Genomic DNA, 7,450 nt, shown 5'->3' on the forward strand with positions numbered 1-7,450 from the left:
CTTCTTCTTCTTCTTCTTCTTCTTCTTCTTTCTTTCTCTTTTCTTCTTCCTGTTTGCACCGGCTGATTTGCACTCATCCTTTGTCAACGTTTGTGGGTGACAATTAAAAAGCTCTTTTTCTCTTTCTTGTATGTCGTCTTTTTTTCCCCACATAGAAATAAGGAATTTTCCAGGGTCAAATTATTATTATTATTATTTTCACGATTCCTAAGAAGAATTTTTGTGTAGTTTTAGTTCCAAAAGTTTCTTGATGGCTAAAAACTACAAGCCACAACTTTTCAAAAGTAAGAGAAGAATGTGAGAAAAATGCTGAGTCACTTTTGAATATTTTGTTCATCAGTTGTTATTTTGCAGCAAATGAACAAATGAATCGTATTCAAAGAATTGAAGAAAGCAATTAGATCCATTTTTGAACAGTTTTAAATTCATATCAAGATTTTACTCAAGTCAATCTGTTACAAGCTTCTTACACAATCGTAGAAAATTTTATTGTTATTATTATTACATTTATTATTTATTAACATTAAAATAAATAAATAAATAAAATTATTAAATTATTATTATTATTAAAACATTTGAAATGTGAAAAATTTCTCCACTTTTTTAATGATTATTATACTTAAATTTATCATTAAAAAAAGTAATAAATAAAAAAATATTAAAATATTATTATTATTATTATTATTGTTATTATTGTTATTATTATTATTATTATTATTATTATTATTATTATTATTAAAACATTTGAAATGTGAAAAATGTCGCCACTTTTTTATGATTATTATTCTTAAATTTATTATTAAAATAAAATAAAATAAATAAATTTTATTATTATTATTATTATTATTATTATTATTATTATTATTATTATTATTATTATTATTATTATTATTAAAACATTTGAAATATGAAAAATGTCGCCACTTTTTTATTTTTTATTTTTTATTTTTATTTTTTAAATAACTGATACCAGTAGAAGTACTCAACTCTTGAGTAGTCACTGATACGGATATCAAATTCAATACTCGAGAGCGTATATTCTTCTTCTCTTTGTTTGTTTATTTACACAACCTTAAAAAAAATAAAAAATAAATACAAATATGGCAGCAAAAAATTACAAATAAATACAACATGTGATGGTGAGGTAGAAACCAAGGTTATTTTAGTTAACGAAATCTAACGAAAAAACTGTCGGGAACGAAATAAAATAAAAATGAAAATGCTTTTTAAAGAATGAAAACTAATCGAAACTACATTTTATGTTTACAAAACTAACTATAATGATAGCAAAAATGTTGTTCGTTTTAGGTAATTAATTTAATGCGTGAGCCTTTGGTGATGATTTTAAATGTGATTTTTAAGTCGATTTATTTTAATATTAAGCGGAATATGGACATTTGAAAGTGTGTCACACGGAAGTGATGTCATCTAGCAGCAGCCAGTTGAAAAGCACCAATTAAGATGACGTCGCTCCCATGCTGTTTTTTTTAAAGATTGCGCACAAGTAATACACTTTAAAAACAAAACCAAAAACTAATACTAAAACTAAGCATTTATTAAATTGCTAAAACTACTAAAAACTAACAGAACCACCCTAAAAACTAATTAAAACTACATTTATAAAACCAAACTCAAAGCTGAATCAAAACTAACTCAAATGAAAAATTCCAAAACTATAAATAATAATGCTGCTAGAAATTTCATTACGGGCTTATCAAAGACCCCACCTAAGAAGAATAAACTAACATTGAAATACCACAAATATGCTACTTCCTCTTCCTCTTCACTGTCTTGGGTCCAGCGAGTTGGGGTGAAAAAGAAAAAAATAAAATAAATAAATAAATCAGAATCTGTAGAAGGCGCACCTCCATAAAAGGCACCAGAGCGTAAATGTTTGGGTGCGCTTCATGCTGGCTGGCTAAAGTGATAAGACCGCTGACAAGTTTGGCAGGGAAAAAATTTTGTGCTTTTGTGCTATGACTTCCGCAGAGATGCTGAAATTTTTCTTATCGGAGCTCAATAAATGGAACGGAATTGTCATGAAATGAATTGCGACGCGCTAAAACGACCACTCGGACTTGCTAGTTGTTCACTTGAGACTTGCTTGTTAGAAAATGATCCACTGTGATCCTTAACCGCCTACTTAAAAGTCTCGCTACAGTCGTGAAGTTCAGAAGGTCAGGAGAACCAGAGGAAAGATCAAAGGGAATGAAGATTAAGCAAAGTGAAATCCAGCAGCAACCAAGACACCACCTGCGCACCCACATGGTTACAAAAACCGGAATCTTACACCAAACCCAGAAACCTTTTAAATTCCAACAGATTAGGGAGATCTCAAGAGACCAGAGGAAAAACTAAAGAGAGGACAGAGGGAAGGATAGATGAAGTCTGTTTTCCTTCCATCTGAGGTGTACTAAGAGTGGATATGTCCTGAGAATCGGGTCCAAAATGATCCGATAATCTTCAGTATTAAGGTGTTCAATATTTTAAGAATTATTGACAACTATATTTAGAATCGATTAATCAACTAACTGGATTCATTTAAATTTTGCATTAAAGTGTATTACAAAAGCATTTTTCTCCCCTGATGACTGTTTATTAACCGATGATTGGCGGTTATTCTGTACTTTGTATTTTTATAGTGATTTTTTTTTTTTATTGAGGGATTGGTATTTACTATAAAAAAACAAATTTTAAATAAACAATTACTGTTGATATGCTGAAATCACAGGATTTTGACAATTGTAAATAAGTGGCTCCAAACGATGAATCGATAATTCAAACTCAATGAATCGATTTATTATTATTATTATTATTATTATTATATAATTTTATATTATATATTTTGTAATTATATTATATATATATATATATATATATATATATATATATATATATATATATATATATATATATATATATATATATATATATATATATATATATATATATATATATATTAGGGCTGCACAATATATCGAAAATATATTGATATCGTGAATATGCATAATCGCAAAGACATGCAATAGAGATTCATATGGAATTTTATGCTTTTTATCGGAATTTGCCCAGTCAGCCGCTAACTAAAATGTGCACCGCCATCCAATATAGTTGAACATTATCGAGAGGTAATTTGTCGATTAATTTGATAATCGACTACTACATCGATTAATCGATGAAATTTTACAGCTCTCGCAGTAACCTTCTGTGGTAGTGTCTAAGGGTGCACCGATCGATCGGCCGATTTATCGGCCCTGATTTCCTTAATTTTGGAAGATCGGTGGTCGGCCGATCCCTTAAAAATCAACTGATCTTTTCCACCAATCTCATCTCTGAAAAAGTCAGCCACTGTCCTCTTCTTTTGAGATGACTAAACGGATTTTAATTTTTATTTGAGAGAACTACTTCATGTGCAGTTAAAACAACCCATTTGCATTATTTCGCCGATATTGTTCAATGTTTTCCAATAAAAGATTGGAACACTGAAGGTATATGCTGCTTGTAATGAAAGAAATCGGTATTGGCAAAAAATCGGAATCGGCAGGTCAGACTTTTTAGAAGATCAGGGATCAGTGATCGGCCAGAAAATTGGGATCGGTGCACCCCTAATATATATAATGAATCAGTTATTCGATTTGCTAATCGATTACTTGCTGATTAATCGATGAATTTTGACAGCTCTAGCAGTAAACTTCTGTGGTAAGTGTCACCAAAACACATGCACAATAAAAAAAAAAAAAAAAAAGGAAACGACAGATTGGCAAATGATGGCCGATTAAAAAACGTTATAAAAGGTCCCTGAGTGAAAAGGTCGCAAATAAAATCTAGTGCCTCAATAATCCAATCATAAAAAAAAAACCGTGCATTTTATTTCCTGCCGACACCGCAAAAGTACCCTGGAGCCACTTTAGCGCTGACAAAATGTTGAACGAGGTTCAAACCCCCCCACCCCTCTCCTTCTTTTTCAAAGACGCCCACGGAGCTCATTATGTCCGGGAAGCGTTACATTAGACGGCCAGCTTTGAGGCGGGAGAGCAGAAGGCGGGGCGAAAAAAAAGCGCGTCCCGCCGGGGCTCGACGGATGTCCTGAGGCCAACCTGCACGCCGTCACCGCCACCGCTGAACGTGCGCCTTATCCTCGCTCTAATTATCCGAGAGTCCCGTCGGGTGCGACTCCATCTACTGGAGAGTAAATCGTCTGACGCTCGAGACACAACCGTCCCCAAAGAAAATAATCCCGATGTTACGTAATAATCGCAAAAGACGACAGGATGTGGCCCTCGCCTCGCCCTCGTCTGACCTGCAGCCAATCGTATGCCGGCCCATCTGCTCATTTGCGTGCAAAATGCGTTCTGCGGCTCGTCAAACGCGGATTCTCCAACAACAGGGTTCGTTCTTTATCAGACATGCAGATGAGCTGATTATCTCGTTTGCTCCCAAAAACGTATACATCTGTTCTATTTTAAATATATTAAGTGTCCCGAAGACATATTTATAAGTTTGTTTCTTTTTATGCTAGAGCATACAAAAGGCTTTGATAACAGCCTCTCCACTGCAGTGAACGGGTGAAAAAAATGGTAGTAATGACAAAAACGGCCAGCAGGTGGCAGCAGAGTATAAGCGATCAACAAGGTCCATGTTGGAAAAAAGCGAATAATGATAAAACTTAGCTAGATTCTAATGTTAATTGCTGCAAAACAGTAACAGATACAAATGTACTTTTTTCCTGATGAAAGAAGACTTTAATCTTTCTTTTGGTAGGTTCTATGTTTTGATAGCAAAAGAACACAATATTCTGTGGGCCTTGCAAAATCAAGTCCAAATCCAGTAAAACAGCCAGGTAAAAAGGGGGTGGCTTCACTGAAAACGGCTGCGAGTGAATGAGTTCCAGTCACAAAACCGAAGACCTCCTTTCATACTGTCGAGCTCCTCCTTGGCCTACCGCTGCACAGGAAAACCAAGACGCTCTGAGCCGACTGAGAAAAAAAAGTCTGTTCAGTCTCTCCGGTCTGCGTTAAGTGTTGTAAAACCTGAGATGGGACTTGATTTCAAGACCACATTTTCAAGGACTTGGTTTTGTCTCCAACTCCACTCGTGAAAATCTTGGCCATGTCTGGGACTGCCCGACTCTGGAATTATTAACCCTAACCCCTAACCCCAAAAAATGCAAAATTCCAGTCAAGTGTGTCTGTTCAAATTTGAACTAGCTTCAAAAATTGACGCCTCCCGGGCTATATATCGTCTGACTCCACATTACTTACAGTATTTGCACAATTTAACGATTAAAATTAACTTCTCACCATTCATTTTCAATAGGACAGACATTGAACTTTTTCCAAGTATCACTTTTCATGCCCACTTCCATACATATTACTGATCATCATTACCAGGTGTCTGATACTGCTCGGTGGCCCAGTTGGTAAAGTGCATTGTGCAGTAATCAGGAGGTCATAACTTCATAATTTATCTCTCAATTTACATCGTCTCATTCCACATGCATTCAAATCTTAGCATTCAGCTTTCAGTATTCCCACACAATTTCCACAGAAATTGCACTTAGTCTAGTTCCTTGTAATCTTGTAATTTTTTTTATAAGGTACAAAATTGCATATTTTTTTCTCATAAATTTGTAAAGTTTTCTTCTTGCAAATTTGCCACTTTATAACGTCACAAACTGGCGAGTTTATTCCTCGTAATCTTGCAAGTTGTTTTTCTCGCAAATGTGCCATTTATAATGTCATAATCCTGCGAGTTTATTTCTCGTATATTTGTACATTTTTTCCCCCACAAATTTGTCACTTAATGTCACAATTGTGCGAGTTTATTGCTCGTAATTTTTTTTCCTTGCAAATTTGCCATTTATGTCATAAATCTGCGAGTCTATTGTGTGAATGCTGAATGTTATTGTGATTTTTATTCTCCACACTTTTTTTGCCATGTAACAACTGTCACATAATACTTCCGATTTACACTGTTCAAATTTCAACTTGCTTCAAACATTCACATATATCGTCTGATTCCACATTACTTACTGTATTCGCACAATTTAACGTTAAATATCAACTTTTCACCATTCATTTTCAATGGGACAGATATTGAACCTTTTCTAAGTATCACTTTCCACACCCACTTCCATACATATATAACTTATCATCATTACCAGGTGTTTGATACTGCTCGGTGGCACAGTTGGTAAAGCGCATTGTCCAACTAGTAGGTTATAATTTCACAATTTATCTCTCAATTGACTTCATAAGCATTCCACATGCATTCAAATTAGGGGTGGGCGATATGGTAAAAATGTCATATCACGATTCTTTAAAAATAAATTCACGAGTTCGATTTTATCCCGATTCTTTTTTTTTTTTTTTTCTACATACTTTTAGACTAATCTTCACATTTCTGAACAGTTTTGAAAATTTAAAACATTTAAAATGTATATAAAACCCTAAAAGAAAAAAAACAGACATCTAAAGCCAACTAAGCTTTCTGAACATGTTTCAATTGAAATAGTGCAAAATTTTTATCAAATTCAAAATCGGGTACACGTCACCAGCTGTGGTCGATATTCTCCCAGACTACAGCAGGCAGTAAAGAGTGCCAACGGTGTATGAACAGCGCTTAACACCACTATAGAAATTGAAAATATTTTATCCTCAATCGACAAAAAAAGTTTGGAATGAGTTAGCAAAGTAAATAAAACACAGAATTGGAAAGTAGAAAACACTGTTTACGACAGTGTTTGCTCGTCCGCGACTCCGCATAGTTTACAAATTCTCGTCGGTGCGCGTGTGGTCAATGTGGATGTGCCGCGGCGCGGGGAGAATTGCGTACCCGTCGGCTGTCGGGTAGGGTTCCGAGTTGGACGGGCCGTGCTGGCACCAGCGGGGGAGCGTCCCCGCGCCGGCCGCGGCCCCAGGCCGGGGGGGAGCCCAAACCGAGCTGGCCGGCCCGTCCGCCTCCCCGTGGCTCCGGGCGGCAGCGGCCCGGCGGTCGTGGCTCCCGCGAGCGTCTGACTCATCCGCGGCCGCGCGCACCCTCGGCCTCTCGTTCGAACGTTATTTGCCCCACAGATGCGTCGGGCTCCAGGTGGAGGAGTGGAACCGTCACTTGACTTCGGTGCTGGGGTCCATGTAAGTTTATGTACGTGTTTGTGTGTGTGAGTGCGTGGAGGGAGGGAAAAAAAAAAAAGACCACATGGATGCATCAAGCACAAACCAAGCTTGAGCCCGCATAAAGTTGAACTGTATAGAATGTGCCACAGACGATCTTGACGATCTGTCAGCTTTATGAGATCGCCAACACATTAAAGTTCTTAACGATCTAATATCGTCATATCACCCACCCCTAATTCAAATCTTACCATTCAGCTTTCAGCATTCCCACGCAATTTCTCCAGAAATTGCACTTATATCTTGTATATTTGTGTCACGAAGCTGCAAGTTTTTCT

This window comes from Festucalex cinctus, chromosome 5 (assembly GCF_051991245.1).
Source record: "Festucalex cinctus isolate MCC-2025b chromosome 5, RoL_Fcin_1.0, whole genome shotgun sequence".
Lineage (NCBI taxonomy): Eukaryota > Metazoa > Chordata > Actinopteri > Syngnathiformes > Syngnathidae > Festucalex > Festucalex cinctus.